The sequence below is a fragment of the Tachyglossus aculeatus genome, unplaced genomic scaffold, assembly GCF_015852505.1.
Source record: "Tachyglossus aculeatus isolate mTacAcu1 unplaced genomic scaffold, mTacAcu1.pri scaffold_82_arrow_ctg1, whole genome shotgun sequence".
NCBI lineage: Eukaryota > Metazoa > Chordata > Mammalia > Monotremata > Tachyglossidae > Tachyglossus > Tachyglossus aculeatus.
In genome coordinates, this window is record NW_024045094.1 from 2,515,271 (window position 1) to 2,536,143 (window position 20,873).

The 20,873-nt window shown below is 47.6% G+C and overlaps 1 pseudogene; it reads right to left on the reverse strand.

The window, feature by feature from the left end:
• Window positions 1-12,574: 12,574 nt before the first annotated feature.
• On the reverse strand, window positions 12,575-13,355 carry LOC119924132 (annotated as a pseudogene).
• Window positions 13,356-20,873: the final 7,518 nt, after the last annotated feature.

The window sequence follows — 20,873 nt, forward strand, 5'->3', positions numbered from 1 at the left end:
GTTGCCTGTCTTCCCCCTTCTAGACTGCGAGCCCGTTGTTGGGTAGGGACCGTGTCTAGATGTTGCCGACTTGTGCTTTTCAAGCGCTTAGTACAGTGCTCTGCATTCAGTAAATGCTCAATAAATACGATTGAATAAATGAATGAGTGAGAGAAGCAGCACGATGTAGTAGATAAAGCACTTATCCTTCTGTCCGTTTCTAGCTCTGTGGAATAATAATAATAATGATATTTGTTAAGCGTTTACTATGTGGCACGTGGAATCAACCTGGCCCTGTGGAAAGAGCACAGGCCCGGGAGTCAGAAAACCTGGGTTCTAATCCTGACACTTGTCTGCTGTGTGACCTTGGGAAAGTGACTCCCTTAGCCCGTATCTGAAATGGAGATTAAGATTGTGAGCCCCACGTGAAACAGGTATTGTGTCCAACCCTATTACCTCCTATCCACCCCAGAGCTTAGTATAATGCCTGTCGCGTAGTAAGACTTTAACAGATATCATGATTGTTTTTATTGTTATAGAAAAGGTAGTATAGTCCATCACTCCGCATTCTGTGCCCTGCCTTCCAGTGTGTCAAAGAGAGGGCCTACCTGTAGGACCATGCAGCCTAACGGATAAGGCGTCTGACTTCAGATCAGAAGACTGAGGGTTCGAATCGCTCTGTGGTGAATTTTTCTTTTTATCTTTCTCAGGACATTGCCTGCTCCAAATCGGACACAACCTAGAGGCCGATTTCCGGTCCCGAGGCCTCTGCTCTCAGTGGGAACTGGCCCCACGGGTCAATATCCTAACCTTTGGCCAGTAGACGCAATCCACCCCTTCTAGAATTAATTAAATTGCAATGAAGCAGGGCAAAATAACATGCCAACAGCCAGAGCAGGGCGAAGGACAAGCGCAAGGAGTATAAACCCCCTGAAGGAAGGGCAGATGTCTCACCCTTTTCTTCACCTTTCCTAAACCCTTCTATTTCCCATGTTTTGGGGGAAGAAAGAACGGGAGGGTGTAGAAAGGAATGAAGAGGATGCAAAATGTGTGATACTCAGGAAAACCATGTTTTCCAACTTAGTGACAAGAGCCCGGGCTTTGGGATTCAGAAGTTGTGGGTTCTAATCCCGGCCCCGCCATTTCTCGGCTGTGTGATTTTGGGCCCGTCACTTCACTTCTCTGGGCCTCGGTTCCCTCATCCTTCAAATGGGGATGAAGACTGTGAGCCCCAGGTGAGACAACCTGATCACCTTCTATCTCCCTCAGCTCTTAGAATGGTGCTTTGCACATAGTAAGCACTTAACAAATATCATCATAATTATATCATCAGGGCAGACATAGTTCCTGCTTCACACATAGCTCACAGTCTAAAGAGGAGAGTGAACAGGTATTTTTAAGATATTTTTTAAGCACCTACTATGTGCGAGGCACTGGACTGAATTCTACTCCTGGCTCTGCCCCTTGTCTGCTGTGTGATTCCGGGTCAATCACTTCACTTTTCTGGGCCTCAATTACCTCATCTGTGAAATGGGGATTAAGACCGTGAGCCCCGTGAGGGACAGGGATTCATTCAGTCGTATTTATTGAGATCTTACTGTGTACAGAGCACTGTACTAAGCGCTTGGAAAGTACAATTCATCAACAAAGAAAGATAATCCCTACCCACAGGGATTGTGTCCAACCCCCGATTATCTTGTGTTAACCTCTGTGCTTAGAACAGTGCCTGACACATAATAATAATAATAATAATAATAATAATAATAATAGTGGTATTTTCTAAGTGCTCACTCTGTGCCAAGCACTGTTCTAAGCGGTGTGGTAGATACAAGGTCATCAGGTTGTCCCGCGTGGGGTTCACAGACTTCACCCCATATTATAGATGAGGTCACTGAGGCACGGAGAAGTTAAGTGATGGAGAAGCAGCATGGCTCAGTGGAAAGAGCCTGGGCTTTGGTGTCAGAGGTCATGGGTTCAAATTCCGGGTCCACCAACTGTCACCTGTGTGACTTTGGGCAAGTCACTTCACTTCATTGGGCCTCAGTGACCTCGTCTGTGAAATGGAGATTAGAACTGTGAGCCGTGGGACAACCTGATCACCTTGTAACCTCCCCAGGACTTAGAACAGTGCTTGGCACATAGTAAACACCTCAAAAATACCAAAATGATTATCAAGTGACTTGCCCAAAGTCACACAGCTGACAAGTCGCAGAGCCAGGATTAGAACGCTTAACAATTGTCACAGTGATTATTATTATTATTATTTTCATTTTATTGTCTGTACCTTGAGATATTCAACCTGCCCGCAGTATTGTTTTCCACATCCATAATTTATTTTGTCTGTCTCCTCTAGAATATCAGCTCCCGGGGAACAGAGAACATTTCTGCCAACTCTGTTGTATTGGACTCTCCCGAGCACCTTGTACAGTGCTCTGCACACGGTAAGCGCTCAATAAGTGCCATCAATTTCTTGATTGACCTTGGGCCAGTCACTGCACTTTTCTGGACCTCAGTCCCCTCATCTGTAAAATGGGGATGAAGACGGTGAGCCCCATGTGGGATAGGGACTGTATCCGTCCCGATTACCTGGAGTCCACCCCAGAACTCAGTTCAGCCCCTGGAACGAAGGAAGCCCTTTAACAAATACCACTAGAATCTTACTCGGGGAAGAACGCTGTACTAAGCGCTGAGAGAGAGTATCTAGCTGGGACACAGACACAGTCCCCGCTCGAGACCGAAAACTCGTTATAGGGAAGGCATGTGTCCGTTTATTTATTTTTTATAGTATTTATTAAGCGCTTACTATGTGCAAAGCACTGTTCTAAGCGCTGAATTGTTCTGCAGTACTCTCCCAAGCACTTAGTATAGTGCTCTGCGCACAGTAAGCGCTCAACGAATAGGACTGAATGACTGACTCACACTCCTGGTCCATCGAAGGGCTCCTGGTTTCCTCTTCATTGAGACAGTGAGCCCCACGTGGGACCGGGGCTGTATCCCACCCGATTTATCAGTTTCCACCCCAGCGTTTAGGCCCTTAGCGGTGAAAGGATGCCGTGGTTATTAGTGAGCTCTCAATAAATCCGATGGATCGATGGACGGATTCTCGTGTTTTCTCCCCTTAGCTCCTGGGGTCTCGGCCTCCCCCGCGCCCCCCAGGACCCTCTGACGAGCCGGCCACCGACGATGGAGACCTTCAAGTCGTGGAAGGACTACCTGGGCCTGGCCTGAGTGGTCGAAGCCTTCCGGGAGGAGCCGGGCCTCGGGGACGGCCGGCCCGAGGCTGTATTGGCGTCGGGGGAGAGGCGTCTCCCGTGGCCGGCCGGCCTGGAGGGCGACCCCTCCTGCCCCTTCTGCAGACACAACAGCGAGGCGCGCCACATTTACCTGTCCCATAAGCTGAAGGACGCCGAGGGTCAGGTGGTCTACCCCATCCTCCGGGGCTATGTTTGCACGCAGTGCGGAGCCTCCCAGGACGCAGCCTACAACCGGCGTTTCTGCCCCCTGACCAGGAACGGCTATACGTCCGTCTACACCTACTGCCCGCGAACCCGCCGTCCCAGGAGGCCCCCAGGCCCAACCCGCCCATACCCAAGGGGACCCCGGGGAGAACGGCGTTGGCCTGAGAGAGGTTCGGTTTCCGTCGTAAGTGGGAGGCTGTTCTAAGCGTTGCGACCCTGTTATTAATGTTATTGATAGTGTTATTAGCAGTGTTATTGATGAACGTTGTTATTAATGAAGGAAAAGTTCCATAATATCTGTATCTGTCTACCTATTTACCTATCGATAGATATATCTATATCTGAAATTCCGATATATCTATAGATAGCCTATTTATCCATATCTAGATATACAGACATAGACATATCTGTAGATGTCTATAGCTATAGATATCCATATATATCTATATCTATCTATCTATATAGACATACATATAATCTATATATCTATACCTACCTGTCCGTCTACCTATCTATCTAGATGTCTGTATCTATAGATGTCTATATCTATCAATCTAGATAGATAAATCTAACAATATATAGACTTATCTATCTATATCTATATAGGCAGATAGAGACAGAGGGATATGTCTGTATATATATATATATATATATATATATATATATATCTGAGATTCCGATATATCTACAGTTACCCAATATACCTATAGCTGGCTATATAGATGTAGGAATATCTCTATATCTCTAGATATAGACATATGGAGATATAGCTATATATCTATAGGTAGATATATCTCCACCTTCCATTCATCTACCACGTATTTGGAAGGTGCAGGATTAGCTGGGGAGAAAATACTGTGGGCCCCTCAGTTATTAATCCTGATTATTAGGATCGGTGTGCAGCACTTCTTATATTCCCAGCCTTGGGGTAATACAGAAATAATAATAACTGTGGTACCTGTTAAACCTTTCCGTAAGAATGAGAGCTTCAACTGGGACAGAGACTGTGTCCAACCTGATAAACATGCATCTCCAGCGCTTAGAACAGTGCTATGGCACATAGAAAGCGTTTAACAAATACCATCATTATTAATCCCAGTGATTAGAACAGTGCTTGGCACGTAGTAAGCGCTTAACGAGCACCATAGTTATTAGAATTCTCCAGCATCGTATCCCAGGGCTTAGAGCCCAAAGCCTCATGGGTGATAGACAATGCCACTGATCCCTGAAAGGTCACAAGACCCCCAATCAGTTCCCAAAACTCCAAGACCCAAAGCTCCAAGACCCCCAGGGAGGCAGGGCTCTACCAGAGGCTTGGAGGGTAAAGAAGAGAGAGTTACTAATAATTCATGGCATTCGTTGAGAAGCCGTGTGGCCCAGTGGATAGAGCCCAGGTCTGGGAGTCAGAACGACCGACTTCCAAATGCTGGCTCCATCACTTGTCTGCAGGGTGATCTTGGGCAAGTCACTTCACTTCAGCGAGCCTCAGTTCCCTCGCCTGTAAAATGGGGATGAAGACTGTGAGCCCCCTGTGGGAAAGGGACTGTGTCCAATCTGATTGTTTTGTCTCTACCCCAGTGCTTAGAACGGTGCCCAACACACAGGAAGTGCTTAACAAATGCCGTAAAAAATCCTTAGTTTGTGCCCTGTACTGTACTAAGCACTCGGGTTGATGATAATCAATATTATCATCATTGTTGTAGTTTTGCTAATAATAATAATAATAATGGCAATAATAACAACGGTGATATTTTTTAAGCACTTACTCTGTGTCAAACACTTTTCTAAGCACTGGGGTAGATACGAGGTTATCAGGTTGTCCCACGTGGGGCTCGCAGTTTTCATTCCCGTTTTCCAGATGAGGGAACTGAGGCACAGGGAAGTGAAGTGACTGGCCCAACGTCACCCAGCTGACACGTGGCGGAGATGAGATTAGAACCCACGACCTCTGACTCCCTAGCCCGGGCTCTTTGCACTAGGCCACACGGCTTGGTAGGGTAGCGTGGGAAAGGGGAAAGATGGTGAAAGCTTTCAATGGGGATCAGGGAGGCAGAGGAGCTGTTTCATTAAATGTCTTCTTCTCCAACTGGTTCCGTTGAGCAACTCTGTTGTCTCGGACTCTCCCAAGTGCTTCGTACAGTACTCTACATGCACTAAGCGCTCGATAAATATCATTGATTTACTAATTGATAGAATTAGTCAAGCCGTCCCCAAATAACAGTTCCCCTGCTAGGTGGCTGTCAAGTATGATTGCCTTCAGTCAATTCACCCAGTCTTCACAGTGTCATTCATTCAATCATATTTATTGGGCACTTAATGTGAGTCCTTCGGAGTGCAAAGAAGCATCGTAACCTAGAGGAAATAGCCCAGATCTGGAAGGCGGGAGACCCGAGTTTTAATCCCGGCTCCACACTTGTCTGTCGGGTGACCGTGGACAAGTCAATTCACTTGTCGATGCTTCAGTTTGCTCCTCTCTAAAGTGGGGCGTGCGTGAAGGTTATGGGAATGAAGCAATCAGCTGATGGCAGACCGTGCTTGTGAAGGTTTAGCACTGTTATTCTGCATTGATTGTTCTCATCTGCAGGGTGGTAAAATAAATTCTAGGTGGTGATGATGATAATAGTATTTCTTAAGCACTTACTGCGAGCCAGGCATAAAGTTATGTGCACAAGTGATTTGAGGTTGGAGTGTGTTTAGATACACAGTGGGTACATAGGTCATGCCCTTGGGAGGGAAAGAGGGGTAATGAGAGATTAGTCCTGGAAGACTTCCCGGAAGAGGTGATTTTAAGATGCCAGATGGGAAGGAGGGGGGAATTCCAGGGAGGAACATTAATAGGTTTTCACCTCAACCTTCTACACCACGCAGTGTGACTTAGTGGGAAGAGCCTAGGTCTGGGTGTCAGAAGACTTGGGTTCTAATCCTGCCTCTGCCACTTGCTCGCCCTGTGACCTTCGCAAGTCACTTAGAGAAGCAGCATGGCCTATTGGATTCAGTGCTCTGCACACAGTAAGCGCTTAATAAATACCATTGATTGGTTGGCATGAAGGAGAATGTAAATAAATTAAAACTCAGCTACTTTTCTGGCATTGGACTGATTTCTGCAACTGAAACCGTATGTAGCTTTAGCCCATTTCACAGCTGGGCCACCTCAGTCTTTTGAAGTAATGGAAACGGACACATACACACAGATTTTTTCATATTTATTATTGCAACATTCTCTGCCCAATTCTCCCCAAAACCCTACACACAAGAACACATAGAAACACACGCTCACACGTATACACACCCGTCTTTAACATTTTTCTATAGAAGGCTAGACACGTTCTGCTGGAGGAGACTGGCCATCCCGAAAGCCATTTCGGTGGCGTTCGTGCCGTGTAGTTTCCGATTGGGATCAGGTGGTTCTTTCTGGAGGGTGATCTGGGAAGGGGGAGAGGAGTAGAGACACAAGGAGAAAGAAAATGGTGCGCTTTCCAAGAGTATGTCTCTGTGCCCCTTATAATAATGATAATAATAATGAAGGCATTTATTAAGCGCTTACTATGTGCAAAGCACTGCTCTAAGTGCTGGGGAGGTTACAAGGCGATCAGGTTGTCCCACGGTGGGGCTGACAGTCTTAATCCCCATTTTACAGATGAGGTAACTGAAGCCCAGAGAATTTAAGTGACTTGCCCAAAGTCACACAGCTGGCAATTGGTGGAGCCGGGATTTGAACCAATGACCTCTGACTCACAGGACGCATCACAGTGCTCTGCACAGAGTAAGCGCTTAATAAATGCCGATGATGGAGAAACAGTGTGACCTAGTGGATAGAGCCCAGGCCTGGAAGTCAGAAGCACCTGGGTTCTAATCCCGGTTCTGCCACTCGTCTGTCGTGTGACCTTACTAGAACCCAGCCTGCGCACTTTGCTCCTCTAACGCCAACCTACTCACCGTAACTCCATCTCATCTCTTTCGTCGCCCAACTCTGGCCCACGACCTGCCTTTCCCTCCTCATACCCGAAAGAAAATGGCTCTGCCCGCCTTAGGAGCCTTATGGAAGGCGCATCTCCTCCAGGAGGCCTTCCCTGTCTAAGCCCTCCTTTCTTCTTCTCCTGCTCCCTCAGAGTCCCTTTGACTTGCTGCCATTTTTTAAAATACGATTGAGTGAATGAATCCTCCCTTCCAGCCCCACCGCATTTGTGTCCATATCTTCTAGACTGTGAGCCCTCTATGGGCAGGAGTTTTTTTATTAAGCGCTTACTATGTGCAACGCACTGTTCTAAGCGCTTGGGAGGTTACAAGGCGATCGGGTTGTCCCACGAGGGGATCACAGTCTTAATCCCCATTTTATGGATGAGGGAACTGAGGCACAGAGAAGTGAATTGACTTGCCCAAAGCCAAACAGCTGACAAGTGGCGGAGCTGGGATTTGAACCCATGATCTCTGACTCCAAAGCCCGTGCTCTCCCCACTGAGCCATGCTGAACCCTATTTATTGAGCACTTACTGAGTGCAGAGCACCGTACTAAGCACTTCGGAAGTACAAATCAGCAACATATAGAGACGGTTCCTACCCAACAATGGGCTCATAGTATAGAAGGGGGAGACAGACAATCTATGAATGACAATCATCCCTCTATTCGTAGCTGAATTGTACTTCCCAAGCACTTAGTACAGTGCTCTGCACAAAGTGCTCAATAAATACAATTGAATGAATGAATCGGTTATTTATTCATATTAATGCCTATCTCCCCCTCAAGACTGTAAGCTCCTTGTGGGCAGGGAATGTGTCTGTTATATTGTACTCTCCTAAGCGCTTAGTACAGTGCCCTGCACACAGTAAGCGCTCAATAAATACAACTGATTGACCGAGTGATTACCCCAGAGACATAGCAGGAGGAGGAGGGAGAGGAGATCCTTGAGACACAAACAAAAGTGTCAAGCACTGTTCTAAATACTGGGGTAGATACAGAGAAGCAGTGTTGCCTAGTGGAAAGACCACGGGCCTGGGAGTCAGAAGACCTGGGTTCAAATCCCGGATCCACCACTTGTCTGCTCTGTGGCGTTGGAATGTCACTTACCTTCTCTGTGCCTGTTTTCTCATCTACAAAAGTGAGTTTCAAAACCGAGACCCTTGTGGGACCTGATGATCCAATGTCTACCCCAACGCTTAGTTCAGTGCTTGACCCATAGTAAGTTCGTAACAAATACCAGAGTTTTTATTATTCAATTTAATCAGGTCAGACACAGTCTCTTTCCTCCGTGGTGCTCTGTGATGAAAGAGGATGAGCAGATATGTAAACCCCCTTTTACAGATAAGGAAACTGAGGCATGGTGAAGCTAAAGTGACTTGACCAACCTCCTCTGAAATCATTCAATCAATCCATGGTATTTATTGATAATAATAATAATAATAATAGCATTTATTAAGCGCTTACTATGTGCAAAGCACTGCTCTAAGCGCTTGGGAGGTTACAAGGTGATCGGGTTGTCCCACGGGGGGCTCACAGTCTTAATCCCCATTTTATAGATGAGGTAACTGAGGCACAGAGAAGTTAAGTGACTTGCCCGAAGTCACACAGCTGACAATTGGTGGAGCAGGATTTGAACCCATGACCTCTGACTCCAAAGTCTGTGCTCTTTTCCACTGAGCTCGCTGCTTCTCTGAGCACTTAAGATGTGAAGAACACTACTAAGCACTTCAGAGAGTCCAATATAACAGAGTTGGTAGACTTGTTCCCTGCTCAGAAGGACCTTACAGACACTAATCAATCAATCAATGGTATCTATTGAGCACTTACTGTGTGCACAGCACTGTACTGAGTGCTTCAGAGAGTCCAATATAGCAGAGTTGGTTGACACCCTCCCTGCCTACAAGGGGCTTGTGAGGAGGGGACAGACAACAACCAGTCAATAAACAACCGACAGTATTCACTGACCACTTACTGTGTGCTGAGCACTGTACTAAGCACTTCAGAGAGCCAATCAATTAGGGAATTGTATTTATTAAGTGCATACTGTGTGCAAAGCACTGTACTGAGCCCTTGGGAGAGTACACCATAACAATATAACAATATCACAGACACAATATAACACATAATCCAATACAACAGAGTTGCCTGCCAATAAGGGCTTTAGAGACTGGATGGGTGAGACAAAGCACTGTACTAAGCGCTGAGAAGCAGTGTAGCCTAGTGGATAGACCAACTGCCTGGAAATCAGAATGACCTAGGCTCTAATCCAGGCTTGTCCGCCGTGGGAATTTGGGCAAGTCACTTCACCTCTCTGGGCCTCAAGTCACTTCACTTATCTATGCCTCAGTTCCCTCATCTGTAAAATGGAGATAAAGACTGTGAGTACCCCGTGGGACAACCTGATCACCTTGTAACCTCCCCAGCGCTTAGAACAGTGCTTTGCACATAGTAAGCGCTTAATAAATGCTATTATTATTGTTATTATTATCTATAAAATGGGGATTAAAATTGTGAGCTCCAAGCGGGACATGGACTGTGTCCAACTTCATCAGCTGGTATCTACCTCAGAGCTTAGGACAGTGCCTGGCACATAGTAAGAGCTTAACAAATATCATTTAAAGGAAAAAATGAATGCCTGGAAATCCCTCTTGAAGCGGGGCAGCTCTAGCCTACTCACCCATCTCTCATGCTGGGTGGGAGGGCGGCTCTCAGAGAGTCAGGTTCTGGGGGGCGAGGCTCCATTTATGGACGCATCAGAGGCCGCTCTGAGGAGATAGAGGCTGCTCTGCGGAGGCAGAGGCCGCTCAGTGAAGACAGAGAGAGCTCTGAGTAGACAGAGACCTCTCAGGAGACAGAGAGCGCTCTGAAGAGACAGAGGTCGTCCTGAGGAGATGGAGGCCGTTATGAGGAGACGGAGGCCGCTCTGCGGAGACAGAGGCCGCTCTGAGGGGACAGAGATAGCTCTGAGAAGACAGAGACCGCTGTGAAGAGTCAGAGGCCGCTCAGAGGAGACAGAGACCACTCGGAGGATACACAGCCCGCTCTGAGGAGATGGAGGCCCCAGAGGAGACAGAGGCCACTCTGCGGAGACAGAGGCCGCTCTGAGGAGACGGAGGCCGCTCTGAGGAGACGGAGGCCACTCAGAGGAGACAGAAACTGCTCTGAGGAGATGGTGGCCACTTGGATGTGACAGAGACCTTTCTGAGGGGACAGAGGCAGCTCTGAGGAGACAGAGACTGCTCTGAGGAAGCAGACACCGCTCAGCGGAGACAGAGAAACTCTGAGGAGACAGATACCGCACAGAGGGGTCAGAGGCCACTCTGCGGAGACAGAGGCCCCTCTGAGGGGACAGAGACCGCTCTGAGCAGACAGAGGCCACTCGAAGGAGACAGAAGACACTCGGAGAAGACGGAGACCACTCAGGATATAGAGGCCGCTCGGAGGAAACACTTCAAAGGCGGCTCTGAGACATAGGCCCTGTCTTGCAGAACTCAGGCCCCTCACGGCTCAGCTCTTCCTGGTTGCCTTGCCTGTGTCTGACACTGTCACCCTACAGAGCCTGCCTGGCCCCAGATGCTCTTATGTTAGAGATGCAGCCTGGTCTAGTGGATACAGCCCGGGCCTGGGAGTCAGAAGGACCTGGGTTCTAATCACGCCTCTGTCACTTCTCTGTTGTGTGGCTTTGGGCAAGTCACTTAACATCTCTGTGCCTCCATTTCCTCATCTGTAAAATGGGGATTTAATTCGTTCTCCCATGTGGGACAGGGACTGTGTCCAAACTGATTACCTTGTAATTACCCCAGTTCATAGACCAATGCTTGGCACATACTCAGCGCTTAACGAGTACCATAATTACTAACCCACAACTCCCTTGATGGTCAAGGTCCCTTGAGGTACCGGCCCCAAGCCTCTTCAGCCTATTTGCATCCTACACTGAGTCAACTCACCTGGGTCACGTCCTCTCTCTCTGTCGTAAGATTTTCTAAGTTAATCAGTTCATCTTAATAATAATAATAATAATAATGGCATATGTTAAGCGCTTACATATGCAAAGAACTGTTCTAAGTGCTGGGGGATACGAGGTGATCGCATTGCCCCATGTGGGGCTTAAAGTCTTAATCGCTATTTTACAGATGAGGTAACTGAGGCCCAGAGAAGTTAAGTGACTTGCCCAAGGTCACACCACAGACCCATGGTGGAGCCGGGATGGGCTCTTCACTTAAGCCCCGTTTTCAACCCCTTCCGTAGGGCGGTCTAGTGGAAAGAGCATGGGCTTGGCGTCGAGGGGATCGGGCTTTAATCCTGGTTGTGCCACTGCCCTGCCGGGAGACCTTGGGCAAGTCACTGAACCTCTCTCCATCTACGTTTCCTCACCTGGAAAATGGAGCTACGGCATCCATCCCCCCCGCCTTTCTTAACTGGGCATCTTGGGTGCCTCAGGAACTGGGTCAGCTGTGACTTTTTTAAATGATACTTTTTAGTGCTTTCTACGTGCCAAAGACTTTACTAAGTTCTGAGCTAGTTGCAAGATAATCGGGTCCTATATGGGGCTCATAGTCTAGCTAGGAGGGAGCCCAAGTGTTGAATTTGCATTTTACTCCGTCAATCAGTCGCATTTATGGATCGCCTACTGTGCGAAAAGCACCGTATTAAGTGCTGGGGAGAGTACCACACAACAATGAACGGACATACTCCCTGCCCGCAATGAGCTTTCAGTCCGGAAGGGGAGACAGACGTGAACATAAATAAATAAATTACAGAGATAAGGGAACCGAGGAACGGGGAATTGAAGTGCCCTGCACACAGGTAAATTTCCTCAAGAACGTCGTCTTCCTAAAGGACTGAGAACTACACAGGGGATTTTTCTTCCATATGAGTTCTCCGGGGACTGACCACGGACGAATTTTGGCCGAAAACTTTTCCATGCCCGTTCCGTCTATGGGCTTTCGCTCCGTTGTGAACCTTCTGGTGGTTAATGAGGGTTGACCCTTGACCAAGAGCCTTCCCACACTCGGAGCCTATGTAGGGTTTCTCTCCTGTGTGAATTCTCCGGTAGTTCACCAGACCCGAGCCCTGACTGAAGCCTTTTCCACAGTCGTCGCATCTGTAGGGTTTCTCCCCGGTTTGGTGTTTAACAAGGGTGGAGGAGTCGCCGAAAGCCTTTCCACAGCCTCCACATCTATAAGGTCTCTCCCCGGTGTGAATCCTCTGATGCGTCGCCAGGACGGAGTGATCGCTGAAGGCCCTCCCACATCGGCCGCAGTGATACGGTCTCTCTCCCACGTGGATCCTCGTCCGGGCCGAGTTCTGACTGAAGCCTTTTCCGCATTCGTTATATCCGTAGGGCTTCTCTACGGTGTGAATACTCTGATGGTTGACGAGCGTCGAGCGATCGCTGAAGGTCTTCCTGCATCGGTCCCACCGGTAAGGCTTGGCCCCGATGTGAATCCTCTGGTAATTTTTGAGGATGGATCGTTGCCCGAAGGCTTTCCCGCACTCGCCGCACCCGTACGGCTTCTCACCCATGTGGATCCGCTGATGCTTGACGAGGGTCGAGGTGTCCCGGATGGTCCTGCCGCAGTGGCTGCATCATAAATCGTATTTATTGAGCGCTTACTATGTGCAGAGCACTGTACTAAGCGCTTGGGAAGTACAAATTGGCAACATATAGAGACAGTCCCTACCCAATAGTGGGCTCACAGTCTAAAAGGCTGCAGTGGGAGGGTTTCACATGGGTGTGGATCCTCCAGTGTTTCGACAGGGCCGAGTGCTGGCTGAAGACCTTCCCGCTCTCGCCGCATCGATAGGGTTTCTCCCCAGTGTGAATCCGCTGGTGGGTCACGAGGACCCAGTGGTTGCTGAAGGCCTTTTCGCACTGGTGACACCTGTAGAGTTTCTCTCCGGTTTGGATTCTCCAGTGTGCAACGAGGGTGACGTGTCCACTGAACGCTTTTCTGCATTCCTTACAGATGTGAAACCTCCCCGCTGGGGAGAACTTCTTACGGGTCTCTCCGGGGATCCCCAAACCGGTATCCCGTCTGGAAACGTTTCTTCGTCTCCCGCCGCCCCCGTCTTCCGGCTCTGTCCCTTCGCAGAAGGCCCGGGGGTGGTCTGGGAGAGCTTCCCGGAGACCGCCCTGCGGAAAACAGCTTCCCTACCCCGCTCCGGCATCCGGGAAACGGGCTCACACGTTTCGGTTGGGGTTTCATAATCTGGCACGGACAGAAATGGAAAGGTCAGCCATCTCTCGGGTTGCTTAATCGGGTTATGGGAGTGAACGTGGTAACTTATCTACCAAGTGATAGATTTTCGGGGGGGAGGTGTCGACCAATCGATCGATTGAGAGCTTGATATTCATTCAGTCGTATTTATTGAGCGCTTACTGTGTTCTGAGCACTGTACTAAGCGCTTGGGAAGTACAAGTTGGTAACATATAGAGACGGTCCCTACCCCACAACGGGCTCACAGTCTAGAAGGGGGAGACACACAACAAAACCAAACATGTGGACAGGTGTCAAGTCTTCAGAGCAAATATAATTAAAGCTAGATGCACATCATCAACAAAATAAATACAATAGTAAATATGTACAAGTAAAGTAAATACAGTGATAAATCTGTACAAACGTATATGCAGGTGCTGTGGGGAGGGGAAAGAGGTCGGGCGGGGGGATGGGGAGGAGAAGAGGAGAAAGGGGGCTCAGTCTGGGAAGACCTCTTGGAGGAGATGAGGTCCAAAGCGCTTAATACAGTGCTCTGCCCACAGTAAGCACCCAATACATACTATCGCAGGGATGAATGAGAGGCCAGGTGGCTTCTCCGTGGAAAGGAAACCGCCCGACTGCTCGCGGACTGAGGGTAAAGTGTTCACCGAGGGAGAGGAGGTTCCAGTAGTTCTCCAGAGTTACGTCCCAGTAGAGGCGGCACTAGGCGGGACCCAGTTTCGCCCACTCTGCGTGGCTGAAATTCACGGCCACGTCCTCGAACGTCAGCGACCTCTGAAAAGTCACAGCATCTCCTCGTTCGTTTCCCGCCCCTTTCCCCCTCGCCCCGGCAGGGAGTTGGGGAGCTGGGGGGGCGGGGGGGCTGAAACCAGTGCTTAGTACAGCGTCTGGCACAGAATTAAGCGCTTAACAATATCACAAGTATTATTATTATCAGCAGGGGTGGAGGAGGGGTCGGGGAAGGAAGTCGGTGAAGGTGAAAAACAGTGGAGCCCGTCATCATTGGTATTTATCGAGCGCTCACTATGAGAAGCAGCGTGACTCGGTGGAAAAGAGCCCGGTCTTGGGAGTCAGAGATCATGGGTTCAAATCCCGCTTCCGCCAATTGTCAGCTGTGTGAATTTGGGCAAGTCACTTCACTTCTCTGGGCCTCAGTTCCCTCATCGGTAAATGGGGATGAAGACTGTGAGCACCCCGTGGGACAACCTGATCACCTTGTAACCTCCCCAGAGCTTAGAACAGTGCTTTGCACATTGTAAGCACTTCATAAATGCCATCATTATTATTATGTGCGGAGTACTGTCTTGGATACTTGGGAGAGCACGATGCAGTAGTTGGTGGACAGGTGCCCTGCCCACAACGATCTTACAATCTAGACGCCTGGCACATAGTAAGTGCTTAAAAATACTACTATTATTATTCTTAATAATAATAATGATAATAATAGTAATGATATTTGCTAAGCGCTTACTGTGTGCCAAGCATTGTTCTAAGGGCTGGGGGAGATACGAGGTCATCAGGTTGTCCCTCTGGAGCTCACAGTATTCATCTCGATTTGACAGAGGAGGGAACTTAAGCAAAGGGAAGTGCAGTGACTTGCCCAAAGTCACACAGCTGATAAGTGATATTAGAGGGGGGACAGGCATCACTCAATCAATGAATGGTATTTATCGAGCGCTTACTTTGCGCAGAACACTGGACTAATCGTTTGGGAGAATACAGTGCAACAGAGTTCATTCATAAATTCATTCAATTGTATTTATTGAGCACTGACTGTGTGCAGAGCACTGTACTAAGCCCTTGGGAACCATAAGTTGACAACATATACAGACGGTCCCTACCCAACAACGTGTTCACAGTCTAGAAGGGGGAGACAGAAAAAAAAACATGTGGATAGGTTTCAAATCATCAGAATAAATAGAAGTAAAGCTAGATAGATGCATATTATTAACAAAATAAATATAATAGTAAATATATACAAGTAAAATAGAGTAATAAATCTGTACAAACATATATACAGGTGCTGTGGGGAGGGGAAGGAGGTAGGGCGGGGGGGATGAGGGGGAGAGGAAAGAGTTGGTGGATACGTTCCCTGTTCATAACGAGCTTACAGGCTGGGGGGGCAGACATTAATCAAGTTATCAGTGGTATTTATTGAGTGCTTCTTTTAGTAAATGTATCTTTTTATTTTTGTATTGTACCCTCCCAAGTGCTTAGCCCAGTGCTCTGCACACAGCAAGCGCTCAATAAATACGGTGGAATGAATGAATGAATGTAGAGCACTGTACTAAGCTCTTGGGAGAGTATAATACAACAGTTGGTAGACATGTTCCTTGCCCACAACAAGCTCTCGGTCTAGAGAACGAGAAGTTCAGACTGCCACCTTGATCGTTTTGAGTCTACTCCAGCGTTTAGTAGTGTCTACTCAACACGGACATGGGGGGAGTATCCAGCCGGGAGTGTACGTCCAGTCCAGTCCAGGCCCAGGTCTGGAACCCAGGCCACACTTGGGAAGCTGCAAGGGGGAGCTGGTTGTGGGCAAGGAAGGCCTTCTGCTTATTGTCCTACTGTCCTCTCCGGAGTGCTAGTGCAGTGCTCTACACATAGCAAGCGCTCAATAAATACGACTGAATGGAGAAGCAGCGGGGCTCAGTGGAAAGAGCCTGGGCTTGGGAATCAGAGGTCATGGGTTCTGTGAACACCACGTGGAACAACCTGATAATCTTGTCTCCTCCCCAGCGCTTAGAACAGTCGTTTGCACATAGTAAGCGCTTGATAAATGTCATTATTATTATTGTTATTATTGTTATTTTTATTATTATTAAATGGATGGATGAAGCTCGGGATGGGCAGACAAGACCCCAACACACTCGAGTCTTGGCTTGGACAAGGGCGGCGGTGGCGGGGGTCATTTTATCATCTCCGGGCCTCCCAGCCTGAGGCGGGGCAGGGCCTCGTGGAGCGGGAAGCGCTGAAGGAGGTGAATATAACAACGGATAAGATCCCGGAACCCCCCAAAAGATGATCTGAACGCCCCCTACCCTCGCCTCGGTGTTGTTCCAGGGGGCAGAGACCCCCACGCCAACGGCGGGTTGGGATGACCTGAGGTGGAAAAAGGCATCGATAATCACAGTATCACAGAATCACAGAGACGGGAAAGTCTCCTCCATCGGGAGCGGATATCCGAGAGTCTCCAGTTTTCACTCGGCCAGGCGGTCAGTCAGTTGGATTTATTGAGTGCTTACTGTGTGCAGAGTACTGCACTAAGCGCTGGGGAGAGGACAGTAGAACAACAGAATATTCATTCATCCATTCGATCGCATTTATTGAGCGCTTACAGGTGCGGAGCACTGTACTAAGCGCTGGGGAGAGGACAATAGAACAACAGAACATTCATTCATCCATTCTATCACATTTATTGAGCGCTGCACAGTGCTGCGGAGCACTGTACTAAGCGCTGGGGAGAGGACAATAGAACAACAGACTTCATTTGTCCATTCGATCGCATTTATTGAGCGCTTACTGTGTGCAGAGCACTGTACTAATAGCTTGGGAGAGGACAATAGAATAGAACATTCATTCATCCATTCATTCGCATTTATTGAGCGCTTACTGTGTGCAGAGCACTGTACTAAGCGCTTGGGAGGGTACAACATAGCAGAGTTGGCAGTAACGTTCGCTGCCCACAAGGAGTTTAGTAATAATGACGATAATAATAATTATAATAATAAAATAATAATAATCACTGTTATATTTGTTGAACACTTATTTCGTTCCAGGCCCCGCTGGGGTAGATCCGAGCTAATAGGGTTGGACATAGTCCCTGTCCCACGTGGGGCTCACAGTCTCAATCTGCACTTTACAGATGGGTCACTGAGGCCCATAAAAGTGAAGTGACTTGCTCAAGGTCACACAGCAGACGAGTGGCAGAACCTGGATTAGAACCCAGGTCCTCTGGCTTACAGGTCGGTGCCCTAGCTGCACCTTTTAATAATAATAATTATGGTATTTGTTAAGAGCTTACTATGTGCCATGTGCTGGAGTAATAATAATAATGGCATTTGTTAAGCGCTTACTATGTGCCAAGCACTGTTCTAAGTGCTGGCACTGTTCTAAGAGCTGAAGATACAAGGTGATCAGGTTGTCCCACGTGGGGCTTCCAGTCTTCATCCCCATTTTCTAGATGAGGTCACTGCGGCCCAGAGAAGTGAAGTGACATGACTAAGGTCATACAGCAGACAAGTGGCAGAGCCGGGATTTGAACCCGTGATCTTCTGACTGTCAGGCCCGGGCTTTATCCACTACACCACGCTGCTTCCCATCATAGCAGTAATAGTATTATTTATTATTAATAATAATAAGGGCATTTATTAAGCACTTACTATGTGCAAAGCACTGTTCTAAGTGCTGGGGAGTTTACAAGGTGATAAGGTTTACAAGGGGGGCTCACAGTCTTAATCCCCATTTTCCAGATGAGGGAACTGAGGCACAGAGAAGTTAAGTGACTTGCCCAAAGTCACACAGCTGACAATTGGCAGAGTCAGTATTTGAACCCATGATCTCTGACTCCAAAGCCCGGGCTCTTTTCCACTGAGCCACGCTGCTTCTCTATTTATTGTTGACTATTCTGTGCCTCAGGCCCTTCATCAGGAAACATGTCTACCAACTCTGCCATATTGTATTTTCCCGAGCATTTAGTACGTTTCTTTACACTTGGTAAGCGCTCAATAAGTAGCAGTAATTTGTTGATCTGCAAAATGGGGATTCAATCCCTTTCCTTCCTCCTACTTAGACTGTGAGCCCCATGTGGAACCTGATTATCTTCTCTAGCGCTTAGTACTGTGCTTGGCACAAAGTCAGTGCTTAAAAAATATCACGACTATTATTATCATCATTATTATAACTAACAATAATATTAACAACAACATTTTATATAGTAATATTGTTAATATTGCACATAGTCATATTGTTAATGCTAATATTAACAACTGTATATAATAATGATAATAATAAAGGCTGTGAGCTCCATATGGAACCTGATGATTTTGAATCTAACCCAAGGCTTAGCACAAAGTAAGCCCTTAAAAATACCAGTTATTAAAATTATCGCTATCATTATTAGCCTGTGAGGCCCATTTAGGAGACGATGATCTCGTAACTCCCGCAGCGCTTAGGACAGTGCGAGACACAAAGCCCTTAACAAATAACACAATTATTGTTCTTAACATTATTATTATTAGACTGTGAGCTCTATGTGAGAACTCATGACCTTCCATAACCTCTAGCGCTTAGTACGGTGCTTGGCACGTAATAAATGCTTAACCAATAACACAATAATTATTATTATCATTGTTATTATTAGACTGTGATCTCCATGTGAGAACTCATGGCCTTCCATCTCATCCAGCGCATAGTACAGTGCTTGGCACATAGTAAACGCTTAACAAAATAAGGTAATAATTCTTCTTCTTATTATTATTATTATTAGACTGTGAGCTCCATGTGAGAACTCATGATCTTCCATCCCCTCCAGCGCTTAGTACAGTGCTTGGCACATAGTAAACATGAAACAAATAACGGAATAATAATTATTATCATTGTTATTACTAGACTGTGGCTCCATATGATAGCTGATGACCTGCCATCCCCTCCAGCGCTTAGTACAGTGCTTGGCACGTAGTAAACTCTTAACCAATAACATAATAATTATTATCATTATTGTTATTATTAGACTGTGAGCTCCATGTGAGAACTCATGACATTCCATCCCCTCCAGCGCTTAGTACAGTGCTTGGCACGTAGTAAACGCTTAACCAATAAGGTAATAATAATTATTCTTATTATTATAATTATTAGGTTGTGAGACCCATGGAGGAGAGCTGATCACCCCCAGCGCTCAATACAGTCCTGGGCACATAATAAGCGCCGAAGGAACAGGCCGGGTTCGCTGTTGGAATTGGCGGTGCGTATTGAGCGCTAACCGTGTGCAGGGCACTGCACTGAATGGTTGGGGGCGTTCAAGCCAAGGGCCTGCTGATGGAAGGGCTGCGCGCTCCTTTCCGTGATCCGCTCTCCGGGTTTTGTGCTCCGGTTTTGGGGCTCGGGCTCGGGCTCGGGCTCCGGCGCCGGTCTCCGAGCTCCGGGCTCCGGCCCTCGCCCTACATTCCCAGACACCTGAAATGCCCGCGAACACCACCACGAGACGTACTTCCGATGCCGCTCTAGGACACCGGAGGCTTCGTCGTCTCTGTGGTCGGGCGGCCCTCGTGCCTCGCCCCTCTCTATGCCCCGACCCCTTTCACCATTCATTCATTTGTTCGTTCACTCATTCATTCATTCGGTTCGTTCGTTCATTCGTTCATGCATTCATTCATTCATTCATTCGTTCATTCATTCGATCGTTCGTTCGTGCATTCATTCATTCGAGAAGCAGCGTGGCTAAGTGGAAAGAGCCCGGGCTTGGGAGTCAGAAGGGCATGGATTCTAATCCCGCCTCCGCCAATGGGACAACCTGATCACCTTGTATCCCCCCCAGTGCTTAGAACAGTGCTTTGCACATGGTAAGCACTTAACAAATGCCATTATTATTATTGTTTTATTATTATTGTCAGCTGTGTGACTTTGGGCAAGTCACTTCTTTGGGCCTCAGTGATATCATCTGTAAAATGGGGATTAAGGCTATGAGCCTCCCGTGGGACAACCTGATCACCTTGTAATCTCCCCATCGCTTAGAACAGTGCTTTGCACATGATAAGCGCTTAATAAATGCCATCATTATCATCATCATCATCATTCAATGAATTGTATTGATTGAGCACTTACTGTGTGCAGAGCACTGTACTAAGCACTTGGAAAGTACAATTCGGCAAGAGATGGAGACAATCCCTACCCAACAGCGGGCTCACAGTCTAGAAGGAGGAGACAGATAACAAAACAAGTAGACAGGCATCAGTAGCATCAGGATAGATACATAATAATAGTAATCATAGTAATAATAATAATAGGATTTGTTTTTATTCTATGTGCTGGGGTAGACACAAGATAATCAGTTTGTCCCACATGGAGCTCACAGTCTTCATCCCCCTTCTACAGATGAGGGAACTGAGGCACAGAGAAGTGAAGTTGCTTGCCCAAGGACACACGGCAGACAAATGGCGGGGGAGGGATTAAAACCCACGTCCTCTAACTCCCATGCCCTTGTTCTTTCCATTAAGCCACGCTGTTTCTCTACCCACTAGACCACTCCGCTTGTCTGCT